Below are 25,807 nucleotides of genomic sequence, written 5' to 3'. Positions count from 1 at the left end.
ATGTTCTAGATATAAGTCATTATCAGATACACAATTTGCAAAAATGTTCTCCCATCTGTGGGTTTTCAGGTCTAGATGGTGTTGGATTCTGAACTTTCTGTTTACTGATTACTTTGCCTCTTTTCAACTCCAGTAAAGTGCTCAGATAATTTTGGATCTGGAGCAAGACTTTAGAAATAGTCCAGTATAACTCCTTCACTTTTCAGATTAGGAAACTGAGGACCAGAAACACTAAGTAACATGTTACACAGCTAGTTGGTAGCAGAATTGGAATTAATATGTTTTCAGTCAGGATTCTTTGGTTACAAATGTCAGAAAAAACATATCAACTTTCTCAAGCAAACACTAACAACTGGCATTGCAACCTTTATTACCAAGATTTTACTACTGCATATTACCAAATATTTATGTTTTAGTGATAATAATGATGGGGAGCAGAAAGGGCGAGCTACTAGGTAAAGAATCCCAGTGATGGGCCAGGATAGAGGAAAACAGAGCAAAAGACAAAATCAGCTGGACCTGATGCAGTCACTGAAAGGAGATAAAGATAAGATATGATAACAACAGAGGGTGATGGCAGGATTGGGGCCAAGATAAGTTCAAACTTGATGTGCAGGCAGGGATGAAATTCTTAGGTGGGGGTGAGTGCCTAACACCATATCAGTATTCGAGACCGGTCAGTCTTATGGCTCCCATAGAAGCTTGCGGTCCACTACTGATTTTTCTTTTTCTTTTTTTTCTTTTTTTTTAACCAGAAATAACTCCAGTTTTTCTTATTAACTCCAACCATGAGATAGCACTAAGTTTTCAATTATCCCAAACTTCTAACATTTGTAGATTCATCTGTCCAGGACTTCCCAGTGCTCCTTCCAGACCAAAGATGGATGGGCTAGGAGGGTTCTCTGATCTCTTCATTTCATAGTATCGTACTACTTTGTAGGAGAACTTGAACTTACTTCAAAATATGGTAATTCCTTAGACAGAATGTTTATTGAATCAAAATACTTCACGCCTCTCTTCATCAGAGTCTTTTTCCTGGAGGTCCAGGCGCTGGGTCCTGTTAGCTGTGTTCTTGGTTGAAATCTTGTTTGAGACCTTCCTTGGTAAAACCTAAGGAAATGAGCCAAGGTCCTGGCCCTGCCCAAGTGCAAATGAGAAGGGCAAGGAACATTACTGTGGCTCTTGAACATTTCAAGAAAAGAGAAAGTTTAATTTTTTTTTTAAATGAGAGAGTTCAAATTTGATTGGAAGAAGGAATGTTAGAAGCAATGATCAAAATTATGGAAGTAAAGGTGGAGAATGTTTCAGGAAATAAATCATTAAAATGAGAAATAAATAAATAAGAGCAGCAAAAGAACAAACAATCCTCTCACTGAACACGATACAAACATTTGTATGAGTCAAAAGAGCAATAGAAAATCAGAACATGTCATTCCAAAATCAAGGGACATCTGTTTAATTAATATCGGTCAATGCCCTGCATCGCTTTTGCTTCCTGTTAGTTTAATCATAAAAATGGAACAGGATACAAAATGTTCTGAGGACCATATTATTAAAATTCAGTGTTTATCCAGCCAGTGAGACTCTTAATTAGTGGATTCCAAACGTTTTGACCCTGGCCCATAATAAAAAATATATTTTACATCAGAACCTGGATACACACACATACACACAACTGTGATAAAAGTCTCACGTTGCTTTTACTACAGGCAACACAATCTGATATTTCCTTTCTAGCCTCTTCTATTTGATTCTATTTCTCATTTTCATACTGCTGTGAGAGACCCACTAAGTTGATTTTATGATTCATTAATGGGTTGCAGTTCAAAGTTTGAAAAAATATTTTTTATATGTCCTTATATGCAATGTCCTGATTTCTGAGGTCATACTTGCTGCCACCGCTGCTGAGAAATCTCAAACTTGGGTTACAATGCAAGCTTTATTCAGCCCCAGCCTCCAATCAGAGTTCCTGGAATGCAAACCAGATTTCCCAGCTATGTTTCCAGTGGTTTTCTTCCATCTCATAGGGGGATGTGGTCTTTCTCCAAATTGCCTGGGACAACCGCTGCTCTTGGCAAAGCAGGACAGAATTACTGCTTCCTCCCTTCACCCATCTGTCCTTGGAGGAGTTGCTCTTGGACACTTCCCAGGATGCAGTTTGCTATCACTGTTGGTGTCAGTCAGCCCAAGCTCTGGCTTCACTCTCCCAGACTGGGCTGCTTTCTGGGTCCACTGCTGCTCCTGGCACCTCTGCCCTGTATCTCTGCCATCTCACAGAGGTGATGCTGCAAACCCTGGGTCCTGGACTGCTGTCCACACGACCACTGAGGCTGTGCTGGCGTGCAGGAGCCTTCTCCACCTGAGGGTTACTGATCTTCAGCTGACCAGGTTTGTGCCAGGCGGTCTGCATAGAAGTGGAGACACCATCATTGGGAGAAGCGATTCACAGGAGGTCTCCAAAGTGTTAAGCTTCAGACCCTTCCACTCAGAAGTTTCACCCATGCCCCAAACCAGGCCACTGCCCACAGAGTTCTGCCCCTCTTAGGGCCCCCCTCTGTTTCCCCAGGACACTGAGGCACAATCTCTCCCTCCTGGGCATGAGGTTGACCCAAATGTGTGAGATGTATCGGAAATTCCCACAAACCTTCCTCATAGGCCCTGGGGCAAGGGCATAAGCCCTGGTCTGCCAAACAAATATGGATTTGGGTCTGAAACAGTGACTGTGGGTTGCAAGACTGAATTAGAATTGGGTCACCTGGCCACACCCTAGTGAAACTGTGGTGTGGTTAAAAAGAAAGAAGATAAAGGATGGATATTAAGTAGACAACTGAGACCAACAGCCAGAATTCCTCAACCAGGGGTCATTCATCCCTGCTTGGACATCTTCAGGGCAGAGGGGCAGCCTGACCCATTTTCAGCAGTTCTAGAAAGCTCTCTTTATTTTGAACCAGGATCACCTTCCCTGTAGCTTGTCCCCAGGGCTTCTAGTTCTGCCCTGTGGGGGGTTCTGTAGACTAATTTGAATCCTTCTTGGGGACAGTTACAAAAATATTTGGAGACAGCTGTCATACCGCCTGGAACTCTCTTGCTGTACACACAAAGTGTCTCCAGCCAGTCCTCATGGGACATGATTTCAAGTGTTCTCACCTTTCTGTTTGTTCTCCTCTCAGTGTGTTTCTGTTTATCAGTGTTTCTTTTAGAAGTTCATTGTTCCAAATACATCATTAGTCAAAGTCCAAAGTCAGACAATTATCTCTATTGTTTTGGGTTATCACTAAGACAGCCCAAGTTTGCAAGATTATCTCTATACTTCCTGCTCATGATTTAGCCAACAAAAGCCATAAGTCTTCTTCATGAATGTTACCGTTAAACCTCCCTTTTCTCCTTTACTTATGTAACTGTTCTATGGAGCTTAGAGCTGAATTTATGCTTATGTTTATTACCAGTATATCCTATGGTTTTAGATTTGACCAATATTTCTAGGCTTTCCAGATTTCAGTTGTTATGCAGGCACCAGTTATTCCTCCCAAATTCACATTATCTGCAAATCTGACAAATTTTTACTGTTTGTGACTCCAAGGAAATCCACATTAAATATTTTCAACAAGAAGTCAGGATAGAATCGCCAGTGACTTCTTTCTAAGGCAAAGCTGAGCACAATTTAATTAGGGTCCTTCGACCAATTATGAATTCCCTTCATAATTATTCAGCTCACTTTTCATCTTTGTCCTTAGGATGTTTTGAAATCCTCTGTCAACCACCTTGCAAAAATTGACATATAAAGAAACAAATAACTTAGAAACTTCGTGAAGTTTGTGTGGCAGGATTTTTCCCAGTGAATCTATACTAGCTCCTAGAGAGAACAGTAATTCCCCTTCTGTGTTCTTCAGATCAATTTACATACTCTAGTCTGGAACTTTTTATGATGATGTTCCCTTTCTTATACTGGATACTAGAAATCAAGCACAAAATTTGGAGCTGAATCACAGCAACTGCCGTAAAATTGCAAATTACCCAGGCGTTAGCACAACAGCAAAAAACACGCGTAACATTAACTTTAAAAATCCCGAAAACTGGGTGGCTCAACGGCTCAGTGGCAGAATTCTCGCCTGTCATGCCAGAGACCTGGGTTTGATTCCGGAATCTGCCCATGCCAAAAAAAAAAAAAAAAAAAAAAATTCCTCAAATGACTTGGAAAGTAAAACATGCATGTTGTCGCATGTATAAACTTGTGCAGTAATCCCTCTCCATGCCGAAGCGTGAGAACAACAGAGCTAAAGAAAAGTACAAAGGACATCTGTGTTCAGATGTCATAGCACTTAAAATATTCTGTTAAATCCATCCCTAACAGTGCATGTGGGAAAGGTGGAGAATTCTAAAGTATCCCTGCTTAATCTAAATCCCTGCTAAAGTAGGGATTCATTTGCATTGTTTTAGTATCTTAATACACATTAATCAATCTATAAAAGCACAGCGTCTGACATATAATGGGCATTACTGGATTTTAATCTGTGTCCTTCTGGAAAGATGGAGAAAAGTTCTTGCCGATGACTTCTGATTTTTCCAAAGCAGCCTCATTTCTTTCATGACCTTGAGCATTAATCCCTAACTAAAAATTGATCCTTCTCATTAGTTCTTATACTACAGAATTATGAAGTGCAAAAGTGGACTTTATTTAAAGATGGAAAATAGTTTGCAGAGCTAACTACATCACTTTTCAGCTAGGTGTGACACTGGGCAAGTTAACATTTAAAAATTTATTTCCCCATAGTCAGAAAATATTGTGGATAACTACTTCAATGATTTAAGTAATACATGCAAAGCACTCAGCCCAGAATAGATCTTAAGAGTCCATATTCAGGAAAAGACTGTTTATTTCAAAAAGACTTATAAAGGGGAACTATTTTCATAAGAATTAGTGTTAAAAAAAAATCCACCTAGATAACCAGAAACCTAGCATACAGTTCTTTTTATCCACTACCATTGCCTCAAATCACATAAAGCAGCAATTTCCAATGAATTACAAATATAATTTTTAAAAAAGCAAAAACACTGAAATGTTTTGTGTAATCATTCTTTCTTTTAAAATATTGACTCTGGGCTTGAGGGAAAATTACAGAGCTATACTAAGTGGAAACAATGGCCATAGATGCTAACCTCAAGATGGTGGAAACTGGGCAAAGGCAGAAGATGGAAAGAAAATATTTTCCACATCTCTTTTGTTAATGCATTTGTAGAGGCCACATGCACATGAAGAATGAGAAGTGGCAGCTTATGTAAGGCCTTAAAGTTCTGCAATTTTTTTAACCTTTTAATAATAAAAAAGGTTTCAAGTGCTCACTGCTTGTCACTAGGAATCTTCACAAGATATAAGCCATGACTCTCTCCTGGCCTAAGTCACAGCACATCTTGCTACTGACTTCCAGCAAATACATTCTATATAAGTTAGCAATGGAAGTAGACAATAACACATAATGGTTTGACACATAATCAGGACCCTCATCTATACCAGATAAATATTATTTTCCTCCCTTCAGTTGACTGTCAACTTCCCCAAAAGCTAGTTTTATTAGGCTCAGTATGGTAAGAAAGAGCATCACCTTCATAAAATATTTGTAATGCCACAGAAATAAAATCTCAAGGAAGAATATTTATATGGTTTGGGGTCTGGGCTCAGGTGGTATAAGGCTGAGTTTTCAAAAGAAACCAATTAAGATTGAGCACAGTTTATGACATAATACATTGGGATTGGCGGGCACAAGGACATAACGGTTTAAATGAGTAACCTGTTGTCTAAAAAGCAAGCTCTTTTCTCAGGAGAACTGCATTTACTGATAGATCTGTTTTCCCAAAGGAGCAAACTGCTTGCCTGGATACATTACATTACAGAAATCTCCTGAAGCAAGGGTGAAATTATTTGTTTGTTTTACACTTATCTTCCTGGGCAATAATTTCCAAGAACATAATCACACAGATGTAACCATTTCTCACCTTCTTGATATTTGTGGACACAATCTGAATTTTTATTTCTTTGTGAAATCCAAATTGGATGATCATTAAAGAGTAAAATGATTAGTAAACATTAGAGGACTATCTTCAGTAGATGAAAGGACTTGCCTTTTTTTGTGATAACCTGACCATAAACATACATGTAAGAATTCTGTAAGAGGTTTCCATAAGCCTGTGACCGTTTCTTGATGCTTAATCACATTGCAAACACAGGCTTGGTTTCTGAGTAGATTGGAAAGTCTTTTGCTGTTTAATGACATTAAATTTTCCATGAGGCCTGCCATTAAACATAAGAAAGAATCAATGTGAGAGATGCTGAATGAATGAATAATTGAATGGGGAAAATCTATCTCCATAACTATAAACAAGTTCAAAGCACAAGACCTTCAAAGACAAAGCTCAGTATTATAGTATTCTTACTACTGGAAGACCAATGTATTTCTCACCTGCTGTAAGTTTACTGTAAGCCATGTGAGTTAACTCGGTAGGGAAATATGAATATGATAGCATTGGAAGAAATCTCTATTATCAGTACAGGACATCGAAATTGAAGTATTTGGGAAACAGGGTTAAAAAGCAGTTGTGAATGGGACACTTATGCACTGCTGGTGGGAATGTATAATGGTGCAACCACTATGGAAGACTAGTGGTTCCTTAGGGAACTAAATATTAAGTTGCCTTATGACCCAGCAATAGCACTACTTGGTATATACCCAGAAGAGCTGAAAGCAACGACACAAACAGACATTTTCACAGTGATGTTCATGGCAGCATTATTCGATTGCCAAAAGATGGAAACAAACCAAATACCCATCAACAGACAAGTGGATCAACAAAATGTGGTACATACATATGATGGGATTTTATGCAGCAGTAAGACAAAACGATGTCCTGAAGCACATGACAAGATGGATGAGTCTTAAGGACATAATGCTGAATGAAATTAGCCAGACACAAAAGGAGAGATACTGTATGATTCCACTTTTTTGGCCAGCATGAAGGTATAATCAAAAATTTGTAATACAGAAGGTAGAGGACTTAGAGATACAGAGAAACTAGAGATGGTTGACCCAATAGCTAATGAAGTTGAACTTCAATGTAATGGAATAGATAGGAGTGACAGTAGTTCTCTAGTGAGTCTATAAGTAATATTACCATATCGAAGATGAACAAGATTGAAAGGGGTTGTATAGACCTACATGTCCCACTGATTAACACTAGAAATATGAATTAGTTCTCACAAGAACTACTTTAAAGATATGATTCTTGTACAAAGAGTGTTTAAAGTCCAGGGTACAGGGAGAAAACTGCTATTGTATGCTATGAGCTATGTTCAAAAGGAAACCATCAGTACTACCACAGCAACAGCAGAGGTAAATAATGGGGGAAGGGACAAGAATTAAAAGGAGGTTTAGATTTCCTATTTGGTGAGGGTGTGTTTATTGGTTTTCTTTCTCTAGGGAACAATGAAATTATCTAAAATTGAGAATGTTGATGGACTGTGGACTTTGGGACTTCTACATGATGCCCAATGAATGCAGGTGGCTGAAGGATGCACTGATGGAGAAGTAGATTAGCAAAAGATGGTGTATACCTACATGCAAAGGTTGTGCTGCTACAAAAAGGAACAAAGTCGTGAGGCATGCAACGATGTAGATGAACATGTGGGACATTTGGTGAGATAAAATAAGCCAGAAACAAAAGAACAAGAATGGTATGGTCATCTTTAGAAAATGCTTATAAGAAAATAGGGCCTAGATTGTAAGCTTTTAGAGCAGACACATTAAGTCCAGAGTGGTGATTATTATTTCTGGATTTTGAGAGTCTGTTTTATATATATAACCTGATATTTAGAGATAAGAACAAAGCTGAACTGGTTGGGGTTAAATTAATTCAGAATATTGGAATAAGGAAGACAGTGACTATGTTTTAGAACCTCATGTACTCTTTGAGACCAATGGAAGAAAGGTTTATTTGGTCTGGAACTGAAATTTTCTGTGGTACATAATCTAATTCAACCTATCTGTATAGCTCATTTGAATGATTGAAACACAGGGAGCCCAGAATAAGAAAGAGTTCCTTTAATCCTGTATAGATCATTGTAGTGCCTAGATTTATCTTAGAGTATATTAAGCAGATAATCAAAAAGTATAGGCAAGGTCGCCTGAGGGATGGGAGAAAGAATATGGAACTATTAAACCTTACCATCAGGGAATCCCCTGATACTGTGTCAAACTTAGGGACATCCAAATCAATAGGCCATGCCCTTGATCATGAGGCTTACTCTTGTGAAGCTTATGTAGGTAGCAGAGAAACTTAGACTACCTAAAGGCATGCCTAAAAGTTACTTCTGGAGGACCTCTGTTGTTGCTCTGATGTGGTCTGAGTCTCCCTAAGCCCAACTCTGCAAGTGAAATCATTGTCCTCCCCACTATGTGGGACATGACATCCAGGGATGAAAGTCTTCCTGGTGACATGGGAGATGACTCCCAGGGATGAATCCAGTCCTGGCATCATGGGGTCAACGGTTCCATCCTGACCAAAACAGGGAAAAGAAGTGTAATCAATAAAGTATCAGTGGCAGAGAGAGTTCAAATAGAGTCAGGAGGCTACTCTGAAGGTTGCTCTTATGCAAGCTTCAGTTAGACCTTGCTACCTATCATAACCTGCCAACCCCCAACCAGGACCATTCCAGCCAATCCTAAAGAACACCTAGGGCAATATATAAGATTCCACAAGAGTTCCATGCACTAGAGTAACTTTCCAGAAACCTATAACCTCCAGATGGGTCCCTGATCCAGGTAAGTCCTGAAACTCAGCCCAGTCTCTCCAGAACATCAGATAGTTCCATCTCCCTACCCCATATTAGTGGCAGACCCTTCCAATATGAAAAATTTAGAATTTCCATAGCCCAAACACCCCTAAAGAGAGGGATGGAAAGATCAAAGGTGATGGTGGAATTATAGAGAGAAGACAGGATTTAACAAATGAATATGAATGCTGAATCATTAAATTGGTATCTCATTAGTATCCAGTATTTTAGAGCAGCTAGAAGTAAAAATCTAAAATTGTAACCCATGTCAAACTTCTAAAACTAATTGTGTGCTATGCTTTGAAATTTGTAGCTTTTTTGTAAATATGTTATTTTTTTACAAAAAAGAAGGGAAAAAGTCAATTGTAGTGATAAAAAAATTTGTAAGCCCTCTAGCCTCCTATATTCTGGAGCAGTTAGAAGGAAAAATATGAGATGATTATATGGTAGCCCATGACAAACTCTGGGCTCTGTCCTGTAACTACTTGTTGATGAGTGCTTTGAAAATTATTGCTTTTTTATTTCTTTGCTTTGTATGTATGTTATACGATACAATAAAAAAATTAAAAAAAAAAGAAAACAGTTGTGAAGTTGCCAGCCTAGGGAATTTTTTTCTAAACAAAGAAGACTGTGCTGAAATAGCAAATTTCGCCCTGATAGCAGATCAGCATTTCTTTAAATCAGAGTATCATATTTTCTGCAATAGTAATCACCAGTCTGGTGGCATAAGCATCATTTCTGGTCCTCATTTTGAGTGAAGTTATATACCACTGGAAAATTTCTAGGATGCGAGTATATTTTGGCATAATAATTAGTTGCTATTGATGCCAAGAATAAAGATCAAGGAAAACCAAAGTCTCTCTTGAGAGACTCTAAAGAACTTCAAGAAAATCTCTTAAAGAGCAGTGTATGGAGAGCATTCATCATTGTAACCTTGATGGCTATTAGCCAAAGAAGAATAAAGAAGCATATTTGTAACAGCATAGAGGGTGTCCACAAATACAAAATATGGGGGGGGGGGGTACACGGGTGGTTCAATGGTAGAATGCTCGCCTTCCATGAGGGAGACCTGGGTTTGATTCTTGGACCATGCACCCCCCACCAAAAAAAAAATTTTAACAGTTTGGTTTGCAGCTGACAGAGTTTGGGGAAATGATAACTCCACAACAATAAATATGCAAACATTCTTAGAGACACAGGCCTTTGTTTAATTTGAGAGTTACTTTGAGACCTGGAAGATAGCTCTAGCCTTCTCCCTAATCCCCTTGATAACACCACAACTGGCAATTTTCAGTCACTTGGTTGATGGCATATACTTTTGGCAAATCTATGTGCTGTGCCAGAGATTTGGATGAATATAGGTAGTGCAGTGATTGTGGAGACATAGATGACCACACCAAGCAAGCTAGAACCTGCTATTTGTGACAGCACAAATAGAAAAGGAAGAGAGGCTTTAGAATGTGGGGAGCTAAGGAGAGAATATCTCAAGTTCTAAAAGCAAGAAATCTCTCTGTCTAATCAAAGTCCAAAGTGAACATCAGACCTAGAATGTAAATGTAACCTAAATGAAACTGTCACAGCAATGGTTCATCTCAAAGCAATGTGGCCATCAGAGGATCACATTCCAACAAAATAATTTCCAAAGTTATTCTTGGTCTTTTTCAAATACCATGTAACTCATCATAATGTTTCTTAAAATTTTTATTTCTTCTTCCAACAACCTCATTTTAACACGACAAATACCTTTTTGTTATTCACCACATCTCTCTGGGAAAAGATATGCTACCCCCAGCCCTAACCTTTGCACTTCTTCACTACCCTCCCATCTTTACTCCTCCTAAATCTTTTCCACAAAATGTCAAAAGGATCAGTCCTACCAGGAAGGACCCATGTTGGAGGACAGTGAAGGAAAGGGACTGCGTAAGTAAACCCACACTCTGTTTTAGCAGGAGGAGAAGGAGGGAGGCTGAGTACACTCATACACAAGTCTTCATTTTTTATTTTTTGGATTTGTAGACTCAATTGTGTTAAGATATCATTTATCCCCAATTTCATGTGTACATCCCAATAAAAATCCCAACAACCTTTTCTTTGCCTTTATCAATAGGCTTTTTCTAAAATTTATATGGAAAGGGTGAGGAACTAGAATAAAGCTGAAACCGTTGGAGCAGGAAAAAAAAAAAGTATTGGATTATAGACTAAAGAGTAAAATAAATACGCATGCGTCTTTCAGCACACAATTCATTTTTATCCCTCATATCATGAAAAAGGAAACCATGATCTAGTCTGTTGGGGGAAGATATTCTGTAGGAGTCTCCAAAAGGAGTGCCAGAGAGCAGTACTCCATCTGCGTATGGGTGGCACTCTTCAAAGGAATGTGAACTTTCTCTGAGTCCCTCATGCCATTTATCCCTCACATCTAATCAGGTGCTAATTCCTATCTCTTCTACCTTCTCACCCTATGTCTCTCATGTCCTCTCAAGATTCTCAGCCACTACCTTGGTCCTAGATCTCAACTCCTCTCACCTGGACCACTCCTGATTGGACTTCTTCCCTATTGCCTGGCTCTGTCCAGGACCCACTGACAGGTTCAGGTGAAGAGTAAAGCAGTTTCTTGTAGAGCTCTTAACCAGTGATTGTGGTGTCAAATAGGTATTCAGAATCATCCCAGAGCAAGCCAGAATAGTTTTTCCAAAATGAGTTAAAAAACTACAGGCACCCAAAGAAAGAATTGGGAGTGAAGATACAGAGCTAAACAGAGACCAGAAACTGAGATAGGATGAACGTCAGAGATACCAGGTCAGAAAGATGAACCTCAGGTGTACAGGGGTCAGATGTATCACCACCTTCAGGTGGTCTGAATAATTTCCTGTCCCTTTGGGCCAGTACCTGAGCTGTGTTTCCAAAAAGTGTCTATAGACACTTGGAGAATTTACTCAACCCTATTTATTCCACAGCTGCCTGAGAGGTCATTCCAAAATTCAGATCTGATTATACTAATCCTCTATTTGAAAGTTCTAAAATTCAGATCTGGTTGTATAATCCTCTACTTGAAACTCTTCAAAAACTCTTTATTTTCTGAAGCGTAATTTCTGTACTCTTTCAGGACAGACAAGACCCTCTTACTTCTCCCATCCCAACTCCAGGTCTCTAGGATGACTGATCAAGATGTGCTTTGCCTGATTTTGGAGACTTCACACGTACTCTTCTCTTTGCCTAGAACTCTCTTCTTCTTTTTTCTCTGTGCAGCTTTTCCTTACACGTCTCCACTCTCTCTTCACAATCCATCTCTGGCACAGCTGACCCTATCTCTCCTTGGGTCACAATTTTATTGCACATAGTCTTCAATCTTAGCCCATCTCCCATCACATTAAAATAGTTCTTTTATGTGCAATTCTAGAGTGAGAGTGCCAACCACAGGTCATTTGAAGGAGAGAGCTCTGAGGGTATATAGCTTAAGACAAACACTGTGGTAATCAAAGACAACCTTTAATCAATGACAAACACTGAGGTCAAGCCCAAGGCAAGATGCATCACACATTAAATCCTTGCAGAGAGGCAAGGCCCAAAGGGAAGATTGAGTACTGGGACTCATGGCTAGGAGATCATGAGAAAGGTCTCAGTCAAGGAGGATTTAAAGAATTCTTGGCTTTGCCCACAATGGGGAATGTGTGCTAAGATATGAAGGAGAACTCAGCTGCCCAGAAGAACTGCACCAATTTCTGGACTGTTAGACTCTTGAGGTTTGCTGTAATTCACCCATTTTGGCACCTGCAGTGTCTAGGGCTTGGAACAGTGAAGGAATACAAGCAAAAGGCTGTTAAAGGAATTAATGAGCTTCTGACTGGGGACCTGAAATGAACAAATACCTCATTTTCAAACCAGCTGTGAGGTAAGCCACTTTGCAGGTAGAAGAATTCATCAGTTCTGTTCAATTTTATCTTATTCTCAAACTCTGGTTCCCTCCTTTCCCCACATACACACACACACTAGGTTCCTTCAGATGGTACAAGAAAAGGTGGCAGAATCTCCACAAAGGAAGTACACAGTAGTCTGTCTTGAGGTAGATTAAATGAAATCTTCATTAGCTCATCATCCTATTCTCACACTTTCCTCCTACCTTCCCCAATCCTGCTTGCTCTTTGCAAAAATGGAAAGGTGACCTGGGGGACAGTGGAAGTGGTCATTTCAATTACTCTCAGAATCTTATTGGTGTCGATATCACTCATCAAAACTTTCATGCACCACTTCCTGAGAGATTTGATTTTTTCAAGACATGGAATCTCCTCCATAACCCAAGCTGAATAAATGGTATAGCCAAAACCTGTGTCAGAAGTCTTTGGGTGAGGGTATAGATGCAAAATTTTTTCTTAAGCTTTTTATTTTAAATGTACAGGACAGTTGCAAAAATAATGCATAACCTATAAAGAGAACTTGAACATCTGCCCCCTCCCCACAGATATCCAGATTCCCCAAATTTTAATCTTCTGTCATATTTGCCATATCATTTTATCTATTTGTCTGTCTGTCTGTCTATGTATCTACTTATTTTCTAAATATTTGAAAATGGGTTGTATGCCTCATACTTCTTGTACACATATTTCCACATGCATTTAAAAACAAGGAAATTCATTTATATGGCCACCTTAAGTACAGTTATCAAATCCTGCATGGCTTGATGAATCCAGCGACCTCGTGAGCACCTGTACTGGGGACCAGGTCAGAGCAGGGATCAGGTTCTTCGAGTACATCTTTGGACAGTGGGCACAGAGAAGCCAGAGAAAAGGAACACGGCAGCACTATGTAACTACTACCAAGAGTGTGGCTTATAGGCATATGTTGAGGTACCGACTTGACAACTCACAGAAATAATGATTATCAATGAGATTCATATTCTTGCATGAGCTAGTGTGGGACTTACATCCATTGTTTTTGGGGAGAAGTGAAAATGTGATCATTTGTTTCATTTTTATCACAGGTGGTCAGAAATTTTTTTTGAGAGGGATGGCAGGTGGCAGATAGGTTGACTGATGATGGGCATGATTGGGCATGCTTTAAGGGACAGAATGAGTGAGTCAGAGAAAAAGAAAAGAGGAAAAAGAAAAAGCAGATCTTTCCCAAGTATAACGTCCTCTATATGGAAATACTGTCCTTCAATAAGTAGGGGCGGGAGTGGGAGTGGGGCATGGGAATTAACCTAAAGGATTCTGGCCCCTTTGCCAGGATGGAGAGGAAGAGTCCCCTTTGGGCACTCTGCCCACAGGGAAACCTGGTGTGCCTCTGTGCTTCCCTGTCCTGCTTTCTGCCTGGAGAGGAGAAGTTTGGGGTTGGTGGGAGAGAGCCTAACTCAATTTACAGAATAAATGGATGGAAGAAGATGGGCAGAGAGAAAAACACCTTCCAGGCTGAATTTTGGCAGCTTAGGATATGAGAGAGTCCAAGCAAGGGCCTTGAGAAGTAGAGGATGGGGGTTTTGAGACATGTGACCATGGGCCATGGATTGGGTTTCCTTTAATGTTTTTTATAAGATGAGGTTAGATAAAAAATTTATCGTTAATTACTTTTGGCTACTGAATTGTGCTTCTTTAATGTGACTCTGTGCACAGACGGGGTCATATTTAAACAATTCGATTAATTAGGGTCAATTATATGGTCGATGAACACAGAAAGAAAATGCAAATTAAAACAAGATACTGTAGTTCACCTCTCAAGTCAACAGAGCAAAGAGGTAGGAAAATGAAATTTCATGAAACTTGCTGATGGCCCATCTTTCCAAAAGCCTTCAAAGTCTGCACATTAGCCAGAAACAAAAGGACAGATACTGTATGGTCTCACTGATATGAACTGACACTAGCGAATGAACTTGGAGGATTTCAGTTGGTAACAAAGACCATCAGGTGATAGAAATAGGGTAGATATTGGGTAATTGGAGCTGAAGGGATACAGATTTTGCAACAGGTCTGATTGTAAAAATTCAGAAATGGATAGCACCTTATTATCTAATTGTAATACAATAATGTTAGAAAACTGAATGAAGCCAAATGTGAGAATGATAGAGGGAGGAGGCCTGGGGGCACAAATGAAATCAGAAGGAAAGATAGACAAAAAAGACTGAGATGATGTAATCTAGGAATGCCTAGAATGTATAATGATAGTGACTAAGTGTGCAAATTTAAAAATGTTTTTGCATGAGGAAGAACAAAGGAATGTCAATAATGCAGGGTATTGAAAATAGATGGTAATTAATATTTGAAAACTTTAACGTATGTGTGAGACTAAAGCAAACAATGCTTATTTGGTACAAAATTTATATTTTGACTGGTGTATTTCCTAATATAACTTATGTGGACAGCTTAATCGAACACCATAGTACTTGGAACCTTGAGTAGGGCATGAGATTTTGTAGGTTCGTCCAGAGTGATGCCCAGATAAATCCCAGAGTGATTTGAACAGTGAATAAAAATACTTGCAAAGTCCCCTTAGGAGAATGGTGAGAAAGGGGGAAAATTCAACTTCCCCAAGTGGAGAATTCTTGATATTCTCGGAAACAGTGGGGATAACCAAAACAATAGGCTGAGCCCCCAGTCTTGGGGTTTGTTCATATAAAACTTAACCCCACAGGGGATAGGTCAAGCCTACCTAAAATTAGGCCTAAGAGTCACCCCCAAGAGAACCTCTTCTGTTGCTCAGATGTGGCCTCTCTCAGCTAACACAACAAGTAAACTTACTGCCCTCCCCCTCTCTATGTAGGACATGACTCCCAGGGGTGTGGACCTTCCTGGCAATGTGGGACAGAAATCCTAGAATGAGCTGGGAGTCAGCATCAAGGGATTGAGAAAACTCTCTCGACCAAAAGGGGAAAGAGCAAAATGAGGTAAAATAAAGTGTCAATGGCTGAGAGATTCCAAACAAAGTCAAGAGGTTATCTTGGAGGTTATTCTTACATATTAGATAGTTATCACCTGTTTAGTCAAGATGTGATGGAGAGGCTGGAGGGAACTGCCTGAAAATGTAGAGCTGTGTTCCAGTAGACATGTTTCTTGAAGATGATTGTATAATGATATAGCTTTCGCAATGTAACTGTGTGATTGTGAAAACCTTGTGTCTGATGCTTCTTTTATCTACTTTATCAACAGACGAGTAAAACGTATGGATTAAAAATAAATAAATAATAGGGGGAACAAATGTTAAAATGAATTAAGTAGATTGAAAAAAAAACCTCATGGCATGCAGGGTGGCAATGGTGGCTCAGTGGTAGAGTTCTTATCTGCCATGCCAGAGACCCAGGTTTGATTCCTGGAGCCTGCTCGTGTGAAAACAAAAAAACATTAAAAAAAAACAACGTATGGGTTGCGGCAAAAGCAGTGCTGAGAGGTGAAAGGAAAGTGAAGGAGAGTCGAGGAGGAGAATGCATGAAAAGAAGAAACAGGTAGACTTCAACAGATAATGGAAAGCTTTATTAGAGAGCTTGAAAGGGATGGCCCAAGAAGCAGTCAAGCCAACTGAACCAAGAGCCATGCTAAGGGGAGGGAAAGTGGCATATTTATAGAGCAGGGTTTATTGAAACCAAGAAAAATAAAAAACAAAAGAACAACAACAACAACAAAAAGTCTGCCCATCATTTTATTACTTAAGCAGTGAGTTCCTCCTGTGGGAATTTATCATAAGGAAATTGCCATCAATAAGGGCAAAGTTTTATCTACAGCTATGTCTGTCACAAGAATGCATATAACAGTAAAAAACCCTGAAAGCAACTTTATACCCCTAAAGATGGAATTGGTTAAATAACTATGGTACACCCTTATAAAGGAATAAGACATTTTAAATGATGCTAAAACCACAGTGGCAGCAGATCAATAGCTGCCTGGAGCCTAGTGTGAGCAGAGGGGCGATGCTGAGGGGCTGACAACTTCTCAGGGTGAGGAATTATTCAGTATTTTGTATGGTGATGGTTGCAAGGTTATATTCAAAGGCCCAAAGTTCTCAAATTTTACCCTTAAAATTGGCCAGTTTTATTATTTGTAAATAATACCTTAAAAAAACAAAAGAGAGGGCCACGGTGGCTCAGCAGGTAAGAATGCTTGCCTGCCATGCCAGAGGACCGGGGTTCGATTCCCGGTGCCTGCCCATGTAAAAAAAAAGAGAAAAAGTGATACTCTATAATAGCTCATGATGTGAAAAGATGCAGTGACATATTAAGTTTGAGAAAATTGAATTTTAAAACCGTTTGTACAGTATAATTTAATATTTATGTTAAAAATTATTATATATGTGTAAAGGAATAATATGAAAGTTTTATACCAAAATGCTAACAGTTCCTATTTGCTAGATGAATGAAATTATTTCTTTTTTAACTTTTTCTATATTTTACTTTCATGATGAGTTGTTTTTCTTTTAAGGTTTTAGTGCAGAAAAATTCACACAGTAACATAGAAGTTAGGCTCAAAGACAGAGGTTGCCTGTTTCACAATCAGAAGAAAGTTTTGCAAATACGGTGCTTTAGTTTAGTAAAGCTGCCAGAATGTAACACACCAGCGATAGATCAGCTTTTAATAAGGGGATTTATTTAGTTAAAAAGGTATAGTTCTTCAGAGGAAAGGCAGTAAGCTTTCATCTGAGCTTCTTGGCTACATGGGAAGACACAGGGTGATATTTGTTGGGCTTCTCGTTCCAATGGCTTTTCCCCAGGGTGATTCCTTTCTGCATCTCCAAACGTCTGGGCTGACCTGCAAGTGCTGAGATAAAATATGCTGAGCTGCTGAACTCTCTTCTGACCTCTCTCTTTTAAGCCTCCAGTTAATTAAATTAAAATTCACCTATTGCGGAAGTCACTCCTCTTAGCCCACTGGAAATGTCATCAGCCATAGATGAATTCCACACACTGTTGATTTAAGTCCTCAGAAACAGAACAATGGGGCATATTCACCTAGTCAAGTTGACCCCTGACCCTAACTACCATATATGGGCGATATAATTGAGTAAATGTAACCAAAAAACATTTGAGCTAATCCTGCTTCTTATTCAGCTGAGACAATCCCCCATTTGTCTTTAAAACCAGTGGGCTTGCAAGGATGGCTAAGTGTGACAAAGGTTGTTGGTTATCTTTCTCTACGTGTTTCCCTTCTCTCACATACCAATACAATCTCTGATTTTTGGCTAGGCGCATGGCCTCTTAAAATCAAGATATTTCCCAGTATTTTTTGCAGCTAAGTGTGGACATTAGGAAAATGAAATCCAAGTAAAGGTGATCTGAGAGGCTCTCAAGTCTCTCCTTTAAGGAAAGAGTCATGCCTTCCTCTCCATTTTCTCCCATCCACATTCCCGCTAGCAGGGATTGTGGGAGCTGGGGCAGTCATCTTAGAATATGAAACGAAGCCATAGGTTATAGGTGGCAGAGCGGTAAGATAGAAGGGGCCTGGTCCCCAGTGATGGTGGAGCCACCGTACCGGCTCTGGACTCCCTACCCAGACATTTATGTGAGAGAGAAATGAAATTTCATCTTTCTCACTTATTTTGAGTATCTCTGGTATAAGCATTAAAACCAATATTCCCAACTAAAACCTTTGGTCAATCAGACTCAACTGAAAACAAAACTGCATTTATTTGGAATCCTTAGTTAAAGATTCAGGAGAATTCATTCTAAGGAATGCCAGAATACCACCCAGATTATTAAGGAAGTCTGTTATTGATGGAGAGTGAAATCTCATCACTTGGCTCCAAGCATCTGATGAAAGCTTCCTTTATTCTTTTGTTTTCTTCCTGTCTCCCACTTTCTCTAGAACCCCAAGGGCAGACACAAGAGAGGGGTCTATCAGATTTACCTCTGGACAAGCTCCTGGCTCTTCTGGAAGAATCCAATGTACCCTGGAAAGATTCGGACCTGACTTAGGATACCCAAACGGTTCATGATGGACATGATGTGGAACAATCATAATGGCTACCATTTATTGAGAACAAGCTATGTGCAAAAATGATGCTAAATGCTTCTATGCAATATCTCATTAAATTCCAAAACACCCTTGGGAATGGGCTTGTATTATTATCCCCATTTTTATGAAAAAACTGAGGCTCAAAAAGATGAAATAATTTATTCAAGGTCTTGCTGAAGATGTCTGTCTCCAAAGTTATGTTCTTAAAAAGTTCTATAACAAACTCTGGCCCAGGGGTAGCCCTGGTCTAGAATCACAGAGCTGCGCCAAAGTAGAATAACTACATCAGCCTTGACCCATATTCAAATCCATCCCACAAGTAGCCCCATGGAGGGGGGCTTGGAGAGAGAGACAAACAGCAGTGTCCCATTTTTTTGTTGAAATGCAATTGAAGCTGCTCATTTTGTTTTTTTTTTAATCCAAGTCCCCTGTGGGCCAACAATTGTCCACACACAATTGAAAGCAGTTCTAACACAGTAACTGCAGAAAGTTTGTACGATAATAAAATGTCATGAAATCTGTCAGGGAGGCTTTAGGGGGGCAGCCTCGCTATCTTAATTGTCAGTAATGACAATGAATTCATATAAGGACATTGCCTTGCTGGGAATTCAGAATTTTTTTTTCTCTTCTGAAGTTCTGGACTGCCTATTTTACTTCCCTGTTACACATTTGCTTTTTTTAAAGATATAAGTATATATATCTTTAACATTTGCTTTTTTAAAGATGTAAGAATACTTATTATTTCAGTAGATTCAATAATTCATGTAAAATATTAAATATTTGAAATGTAGAATTTAACTGATTTTTGCTATTGCTATTCAGGATCCTTATGCCCCAGGTAATAAATGGGAAAATGCATGCAACTGCAGTTATTTGGACCAAAGTAATAGTTAATTTTAGGGCTCATATAACCTCCTGCTTCTGTGAAAGTTGGAGCATCCCTAAAACTACAGCATATTCCCGTGCACTCCCAGGTAAAGCTAAATTCATTTATCAAAACATTATCACCTCAATTGTCACCGCTAGGGTGTTGGGGATCTGACCATATGTGCTTTTTGCCCCTTAAAGGGCAAAGTTGCTATTTTTGCTCCATCTTAGCTCCATCCATCTCTTGCCCACATAAACATGTTTATTCAAGACATGAATAACAGAGAAAAACTCACTGTGGTTGCTCTCTCTCATTTTAATTTTAATTAAAATAGTAGAATTGATTGGTCTCCCAGAAGCAAAGAACAATGAGTGGTGCTAAGTCTAAAAAAGAATACTGCCCAATTCAATAAAAGAAGAAAGAAAAAGCAGGTCACCACAAATCGCTGAAATATTAACCTCTAGATTGGTTTCATCAAGGGGAATTCCTTGCTCTCTAATTCAGTTATGGGAGCTGTAATATAATGAAAAGCTTGGTGATCTTTGTCCCCAGTTCCTGGGGAGATAACTCCTAAATCTTTGGAATTCCCCAATGAGAGGAGTATTTTTTTGTTATTCGTGGTGGGCTCTGAACCATATCTGACCTTTCATATGCTAATGAGATGGCAGGCTGGAACCAGCCACGCCTACAATTTTAGGGTGGGGGCTGGAAACATCAGAAAGCCCAGCCCTATGGTTAGGAGTCTGGAGATTAACTTCAACCACATAATGAAACCCTATATAAACTCAGGATTCTTGAATCCCCATGGAGCTCCCCTGAGTGACAATGAGATCAGAGCTTGCAGTTAAGATCCTCCCATGCTCTCCCTATGCCACAGTCCTTTTGGCTTCTCATTTCCATCCATTTACTATAATAAAACTGTAATCATAGGTATAGTGCTTTCAGTGAGCTCTATGAGTCCTTCTAGTGAATTACTGAACCCAAGGAGCTTGGTGGGAAGCCCTGAATTTGTAGCCAAGTTGGTGAGAAGTGCATGTGGCCTGGACACCCCTACTTGCAACTGGTGCCGGGTCTTGTAGAAGTTCACCTTTAACCTGCTGAGTCAGCCATTACTCCCCTGGGAGTCAGAATTGTGCTGAATTAAGTTTCTTCAGTATTGTAACCAAGTTAGGATTTAAGGGATGATTGCAATTACTGAATCATTATACAGATATTCCTTTTTGCTTTCTGGTATATTGGAGCAGACAAAGGAAAACACCTGAAATCTCTAAATTGTGATCCAGCTGCCTTGCTCTCTGATAATGGTTAGATAGCCTTTATTTTATGCCCTTGTGATTGTAGAAACCTTGTGACTGACCTTTACTTGTACCCATTTATCCAGTTTTTCAACTTTAAAGTCTTGTCATCATTAAAGACAGCCCCTAATGTTTATTAATGAAGGGCCTTGGGTCAGCCCAGAACTGACTCACCCCAAGTCCAAAGTTATCTTGATAATCAAAGCTGGATCTAACCAAAATGGTTCTGCTTGACATGCACAGTAACTTAGACATTAACCTATAAGTGACCTCATTATAATACTAAAAATCATACCCATCATCATATTAGGGCCACCATTTTCTTACATATGTTCTGTGACTAAGCATGTAATCAATCTATACATACGCAATAATTAGATCACCTCTAATCACATCATCTAGAACGATTGTGCTCATTACCCTAAAACTTGCCCATCTTTCAATACCATAAAACTATCAGAATTACTACAGTCTGGGGAGACAAATTTTTAGGCCACTGGGCCACCTGCTCTTCTGCTTCCTGCCTAGCAAAACACTCTTTCTCTCTGTCTCAGGCATTGGTCATTTGAGTGCATCAGGCAAAGAATCCACCACCTTTGTCCAGTATATATTTGGCAACATCCAAATGGGACCAAAGGCTTAACAAGCAATGGGGCAACTCTCCGAGGTTCTGGGGTCCCATGGGATAGATAAACGTGATAATGGAGACTTTTGCTGCTGCTGAACATTCTTTAGTCTAGAGGCTTGGTAATCATGCTTTTCTGGTTTCTGCTGGCACTTCAGACCCTTCTGGCAACTTTGTAAAAGCCGATCCATTTCTGGTATATTGCTTTCTAGTAGTTTATATCCAGGTATCTGACTGGGTGAGTGGGTCATCGAGGTGAAAGTGGATTGGGAAGTTAGTAGGGCAGTTTGAGTTTCCTGGAACTGGGTTTGAGGCTCTGGGTCTCACCTCCAGAACAATCCCCCTTTGCCGGGACCACTACAGCTTTCTGCTTTATGGGTGTCATTCTATTCAGGGCTTGAGGACCTGACCTGTGTTTGTCTGTACAGGGTTTAAGACCCTACCCTGAGTTTGTCTGTTGAATATTGTGCTCGTTTGGATCTCTTTTGTACTCCAGAAAAGCCTATGTTCTTTTAATGCAATCTTGTGAGGGCAGACCTATTGTAGGGTGGGACTTTTGATTAGGTTTTTTCCCTAATGTGACCTACCCAATTCAAGGTGGGTCTTAATCCTTTCCTACAGCCCTTTATGAGAGAGAGAGAGCTGAGAGAAACTAGGAAAGAAAGAAAATGCTCCAGGAGAAGCCAGAAGGACTCACAGAAGCTGAGAGAGCCATTTTGAAACCATCCCAGGAGATGAGGGTCAGCAGACTTCACCATGTGCCTTCCCCTGTGACAGAAGGACCCGGATACCAGCTGCCTTTCCTCTGAGAAGATATCCTCTTGTTGACGACTTAAGTTGGACATTTTCATGTCCTTAGAATTGTAACTTGTAACTTAATAAATCTCCTTTGTAAAAGCCAATCCATTTCTGGTACATTGCATTCCGGTAGCTTTAGCAAAGTGAAACAAGTATACTCCTGGGAAATAAGTCATCCAACAATTAATTTGCATTTATGAAATTAAGTATGCCTGCTTAGCTGTTAACTAGTATATTATTTACGTATAGTAAGTATTTAATGCCTGTTTAATTGTTAATTGGTGTGTTTGGTCTAGTTATTAATTGATGTGTTACTTAAATATATAATAAGTGTTGTGTCTTTAAATTTGTTAGTTGGTGTCTTACTGCATTTGTATTGTTTCAGTGTTCCTACTTGGTTACTGATTATGGAAATTCTTTAAAATAAGAACCTTTGAGCTTTATTGAAAAATTAGAAAAATTATAGTTGCAAGCTGTGCTGGTTTGAATGTGTTGTGTACCTCAGAAAATTCATGTTCTTTAATTCTCATTCAGTATTGCCGGGTGGGATCTTTTTTATTGTTTCCATGAAGATGTGACCCACCCGATTGTGGGTGGTATGTTTTGATTAAGTGGTTTGCATGGAGATGCCTCTCTACCCATTCAACGGGGGTGGGGGCAGCAGTTCGCTTACTGGAGTCTTTTAAGAGGGAACCATTTAGGGAAAGGCTTCAGTGCTGATACAGCCCACAGAGCAGACATCTTTGGAGGTGAAGAAGGGAAAAGCCCCCCACCCCCGCCAAAGGAAGCTTTATGAAATGAGGAGAGTAAGCTTGCAAACATCATCATATGCCTTCCCAACTGACAGAAGTATCCAGAAGCCAAAGACCCCAGTGGATGCTTGCACATTCCTTCACAGCTGACAGAGGTGCTCCTGATGGCATCAGCCTTTCTTCAGTGAAGGTAACTTCTTATTGGTGCCTTAATTTGGACATTCTCATGGACTTAGAACTCTGAACTTGCAACTTAAGAAGTTCCATTTTAAAAAGGCATTCCATTTCTGGTATATTGCCTTCTGGCAGCTTTAACAAGCTAAAACACAAGCCTATGAGAAAAGATGTTTCTTTCTGTAACACAGTCTGGCCTCAATATGATTTAGAATCAATCAATAAATTGCCCCAAAATGGTTCTATAGAAAAGTACACGATATTACAGTTAGAATTGTTCTGCAAAAGAGAGCAGCAATGCAATGAAAGATGTATAGTCCCTTTCAAAAGTCTCTTTCTTTGTTGCTGCTTTTCTTATGTGTGTAACTAACTTTCTGTGTTCGACTATTTGTCGGTGTATATTTTCATACCTCCAGAGTAATAACAAAAAAATGACAAAAATTCTTAAAGAACACTATTGGAATTGCTTTAAGATAAATTAGCACTTTTTATCTATAAATTAGGACTCCTAGAGTCCTGGGGAGGGGGTGGGGAGAAAAAGCCTTTTAGGCAGGGAGGTTCAAAACCTTTGGTTTTGTGATTACTGTAAACAAACGTGGGCGTTAGAAATAAACTGCCGCTGGAATTTCCTTAAGGCTGCAGAAGGCTGCCAGAGGGCTGCCTTGGGAAAAGACAAAGACCCGTTCCAATTGTCCAGGTTGCAGCTTTAAGGGAAATAGACCTAATAATTAGAAACAATTAAAAGAAGGGCCCAGGAACTCTCAAATCCCACCGCCCTCATTTAAAAATTTAAGAGCTGGTGCTTGACCCTACAGAACAACATCTTAAGACATTTTGAAAAAGATGTTTTGATCCCCTAAAATAATGAGGAGAAGACCAGAGAGAGATGTTGTGAACAAGTCCGAGGTTTTATCAAATGTTGCAAGGACTCTGGAATCCTTATGGTAGTAAAATGCAGGAAAGAAAATTCTGCACTGAGTGTCTAACTTTGTACTATAATGATCCAGACTTTTATGAAGAGTCCAAAGTGGAATACCCGAAGGAAAGGGAGGATGTGGTAGTTAGATTTGGTTGTCAACTTGGCCAGGTAAAGGCACCTAGTTCTGTTGCTGTGGACATGAGGCAATAGTATGTGAACCTCATCTGTTGCTAATTACATCTGCAGTTGGCTAGGAGGCGGGCCTGCTGCAATGAATGACGTTTGACTTAATTGGCTGGTGTCAATGCGAGAGCGCAATGTAGCACAGCCCAAGCAGCTTGGCATACCTCATCTCAGCCCTCGCAGCTCAGCCCAGGCCTTTGGAGATACAGAAAGAAATCACCCCAGGGGAAAATTGTTGGAACCCAGAGGCCTGGAGAGAAGGGCAGCAGAGATTACCCTGAGCCTTCCCATGTAAGAAAGAACCTCAGATGAAAGCTAGCTGCCTTTCCTCTGAAGAACTAATAAAAAAAAAATCCCCTTTTATTAAAAGCCAATCCATCTCTGGTGTATTGCATTCCGGCAGCAAACTAAAACAGAGGAATTCAGAAAAACTGGAATTCCTATTAAGAAATGGCTGCAGAAGTTCCCCACAAATATGTAGGCAAATGTACTAGTGGCGCTCAGGAACTCTAATATTCACATAAACCACATTTACCTGAAATAATGGAATCAAGAAGTGTCTTTGCATTATCTTAAATTATGGAAATATCAATTTTAGCTGAAATAAAGATCTTTCTTTAATTAAAAATAATACTAAGTTCAACAGGCCAGGCCTCATTCTTTCTATCTCACTATCCCTGCCTCTAGTATCTAACCACCAAAAGCAGCTGTGAGGGAAAGGCTGGGTGAAGAAAGATGGGGAGGGGTGGTTTAGAATTGTTCTAATGAGCCTGGAGATTAGAAATTGTACGTTAGACAAATGTTGCACAATAGGCCATGTATGTTAATTTTTTTTCACAATAATACCGTTGCTGTGGTAACTGTACTAAATAAACCATTATTAAAATATAAATAACCTTCAGATAGGAGTAATTTACTAAGATCTAATTGCTGGATTTCAGTAAGTAAAATAAAAGACCCTGAAGAGCTATGGAAAAGTTTTCCAGGATTTAGGATTGGAACAGATTAAACAATTTTAGTATATTTTCCAGAGCTTGATATCCATGCACTTTGAATATTGTTCCTAGTTTTATGATATTATGAGAACAAGGAGGTTTTTTAAAACTCCAGTAGAAGGAATTAAAAGGCAAATACAGCTGCAAAAGTTGCAGTGGAAAAGTCTAGTCTGATTCATGTTTTTATGATGACTTTTTGCATCAAATAAACAATTCTATTCTACTTCCAGTATGTTCTCCCTAAATTTATAAAAGTTGAGTGATAAAAACTAGTATTATAAGTACATTCTCAAAATTCCTCTTAAAAAGTAATATAAATAGCAATTGAGACACAGGGTGCACAGAATAAGAAAGAGGTCCTTTAATCCTGTATAGGTTATTGTAATGCCTGGACACATCCTAGAGTATATTAAGCAGATAATCAAAAAGTATTGGTAAAGTCCCCTGA

General features: G+C 39.4%; 1 pseudogene; it reads left to right on the top strand.

Moving 5' to 3' along the window:
* LOC143675879 (COX assembly mitochondrial protein homolog pseudogene) overlaps positions 1–24,845 on the top strand; it is a 45,126-nt pseudogene extending 20,281 nt beyond the window's left edge.
* The last annotated feature ends 962 nt before the right edge of the window (positions 24,846–25,807 follow it).

This window comes from Tamandua tetradactyla, chromosome 3 (genome assembly GCF_023851605.1).
Source record: "Tamandua tetradactyla isolate mTamTet1 chromosome 3, mTamTet1.pri, whole genome shotgun sequence".
Classification (NCBI taxonomy): Eukaryota; Metazoa; Chordata; class Mammalia; order Pilosa; family Myrmecophagidae; genus Tamandua; species Tamandua tetradactyla.
This window is presented reverse-complemented; position numbering and strand designations above follow the sequence as displayed.